The following is a 3,252-nucleotide window of genomic DNA, read 5'->3' on the forward strand; positions in this document are numbered from 1 at the left end:
CTGCTACCGCCACCCAAAGGGTGGGGTTTCTCAGCCACACCTGTGCCCCCGGAGCCATGGCACAACTCTCACTGTGCCCTAATTAAAGAACTAGCTCCCTGTCAAGGTTGTGATCACTGGAAGAGTAGGGACACTGTTCGACTTCTCTGATCATCCACAAGGCTCATCAAGACCCTGCTACACTGTACATGCTCCACGTGTGCATCCTGAACACATAACTGGCTGCATGTATGTGGCAAGAGAAGAAAACTACAGTTCCATGGAGCTCAACACCTCACCTGTGTGTCCATCGACAGCTGACTGGAAAAACAAAATATGGTATATACACACAATGGAACATAATTCAGCCTCAAAAAAGATGGGGATTCTGACATGTGTCACAACATGATGAATCTTGAGGACATTATGCTAAGTAAAATAAGGACAAATGCTGTAGATTTTACTTGTATGGGGGACTTAGAGTGGTCAAATTCAGAGACAAAAGTAGAATGGCGGTTGCCAGCGGCTGGGGGTGGGGGAGGAGTGATCGGGAAGCCCCCTGTGCTAGTGTAACAGTCTACCCCTCTCCCACAGCTACAGAGCAGGGGGTCTTAAGTCGCCACAGGCCTGAGTGGGATGAGGCCCCAGCTTCCTCTCCCCTTCCCCAGTAACCAGTGAAAAATCGCATCTGGCCCCTGCCTCACACAACAGCTTTTGAGAAATATACATGTACACTCACACTTTTGTTCCTTGATTTGCACAGAAGTATAACTGTTCACCAACTTGCAGGGGAAGCATTTGGGAAGGGTTGTCTTGCTTTGCCGAACTCACACCCTTTGGCCCCAGAGAATGCTGGGAAACCAAAGTGACAGCTGTCTCCTTGGTGTGAACCCATGAACTCTTAGCAGGACGTCCTCACTGTAACTTTTGTAACCATCTGCATGGAGGCCATGGTGCTCGCAGTTGGCGTGTGGGAACCAGGTGAGCCTCCTATCCAGGAGAGCCAGGGGAAGAGCTGGCACAGGCCCTGAAGAGGGAGGATAGTCAGGGATGGAACCTCAAATGCTGCTGCCCATGAAGAAAGTTTCACACATGGAGCTCCTGCCAGTAAAGTCTGACCCTGAAATTCAGGTCATCGTGGCCCTGGAGGGCTCATTTATTGAGCATCTATTATGTGCAAGCTCTTGACCACATGTTTTGAGGTGTGCTGCAGTGCCTACAGTCCAACAGGGCAGATGCAAGGACTCAACTGACCTGATACAGGGCAGATGCAAAGTGTCAAGAGATGCATCTCAAATGCTAGAGGGGTTCAAAGGGCGAGCGAGATGCTCAAACCCTGGCGATGTGTCCAGCAGACCAGCCTACAAACTCTAATAGCCTGGGAGAGGGGGAATGCTTTTCCAGGAGCATTGAGATCAGACTGAACCAGTGGCCCAGACATTATTCATTTGGAATAGAAGAGGCTATAACCATAGATGGACTAGTCTCCCCAGGTATTTGGCTGGGACTGTCCCAGGCCTCGGAATGGGACAGAAAGAGGACACTGATGCCCCCATCATTCTGGACAAGATAGAGGCTGGGCAGAAACAACATCACACTTGGGGATCAGGTGGGCCTGAGTCCAGTCTTGGCTGTTCTACTTACTAACTATGTGGCCTTTGGAAAATTATTTAACCCCTCTGAGCCTTAGGTTCTCCATCTGTAATATGAGGATCACAGCCTTTCCATCACAGGTTGCTATCAAGATGGAACAGAGAGGTGTAGAGAAGCCTTTAGCACAAACCCGGGATGGGGTAAGTACTCAGTGGATGACAGCTGATGTGATTATTAGTGTCCCTAACTAAGATTTACCTGGGTGTTCTTTTTGGGCCACTGATTGATTTATTCAGGATCCAGATAGGCCGTGTAGCCTAGACTTGTCCCCAAGCTGTTGGAAGATGCTTTCTTTCTGAGCTTGGGACATTGGTTAAGATGTACAGCGTTGTTAGCAACACTTGATAGTGTCGTCATGAGGATTAAATGAACTACCACATGTAAAGAGCATCTAGAGTGCCTGGCAAAGAGTAAATGAGAGTGGTGTGGAAGGAAAGAATGCAGACTCTGGCGAGCTCTGGGGTTTGAACCCCAGCACCACCCGTTTCTAGTGGTGCGGCCCTGAGCGAGTTATTCAAGCTCTCCGACTTGGTTTCCTCATCTGTGAACTGCAGAGGGTAATAACAGTGCATCTCCTAGAGTTATGGGGATTTGATGAGATAATGGAACAGCATGCAGAGAAGTCCCTGGCACTCGGTAAGGGCTCGAGAATGTTTGCCATCCTCAGTGTGAATTGGCTATAGTTGTTATTGTGGCAAGAGCACTGGATCTGAATCTAGAAAACCCAGGTTTGAGTTCTAGCTCCAACAATAAACGGATACCTAACAGTAAGTAGGCAGCTGACCTAGCTTCCCTGAATCTGATAACCGGGACAGTAATGCCTATCCCACTTCCCCAACGGGTTAATGTGGGAATGCAAGCACTTTGCAACTGTAAAGAACAATAAAATTATAATAGACAAATGAAAAAACAAAGTGGAAATTCAGTGTTAAAGTCTTTTTAATTTGAGAGAAGTCTGTACAAACGTGCATGCTTGTACAGCCAGGGAAATTTCTCAAAGGATCATTAATGGGACTTAGGAGATGAAAGGGGGACTTGGGGACTTTTAGTTTTCACTTTAAACCCTTCTGTACTATTTAAATAACTTTTTTAAAAAAACAAACAAACATGTTTTCCTCGCATAACTTAAAACCAAAGCAATATGTTTTTTAGGCATTATGGGTTAGTAGTAGATTGCCTAGAACTTTAGCCACTTTGGATTCTTGTCCTGGCTCTAAAATAAAAATGAACGAACCAAGGTGAGTCCCTCTCCATGGGCTGGACAGTGCCCCTCTTCAGGAAGGTAGCTGCTTGGAATAAAACCTGGCATGCCTCAGGCTCTCAGGGGAGACGGTGATCATCATTTCCTTGGCCTTCCTTTGGCTGCCTACATGTAAAAAATTTTTTAAAAATAAAATAAAATAGAAATGAACAGGTACCAGGCCACTTCATACATGGCCTCAGTTTTCGCATATGTAAAATGCGATGGCCATCCCCTTTCACCTCCAAGCTTTACAAAATAAAAATAAAGAGAAACACAAGGCCTGCAACTAACTTATTACCTCACCCCTTCTTGTCCTGTGTCAGACACAAGCATGGCTCCTACCCACAGCCCAGGGGAAAGGTAAAAAGACCTGTCTT

The 3,252-nt window shown here is 46.6% G+C and overlaps 1 non-coding gene across 1 annotated transcript; it reads left to right on the forward strand.

The window, feature by feature from the left end:
• Positions 1 to 2,863: 2,863 nt before the first annotated feature.
• LOC148091918 (small nucleolar RNA SNORA67) lies at positions 2,864 to 3,006 on the forward strand. Its single transcript, XR_015715383.1, has one exon. It is a non-coding gene; the product is annotated as a small nucleolar RNA SNORA67 (small nucleolar RNA).
• The last annotated feature ends 246 nt before the right edge of the window (positions 3,007 to 3,252 follow it).

The sequence above is a fragment of the Miniopterus natalensis genome, chromosome 11 (genome assembly GCF_054644295.1).
Source record: "Miniopterus natalensis isolate mMinNat1 chromosome 11, mMinNat1.hap1, whole genome shotgun sequence".
NCBI classification, from domain to species: domain Eukaryota; kingdom Metazoa; phylum Chordata; class Mammalia; order Chiroptera; family Miniopteridae; genus Miniopterus; species Miniopterus natalensis.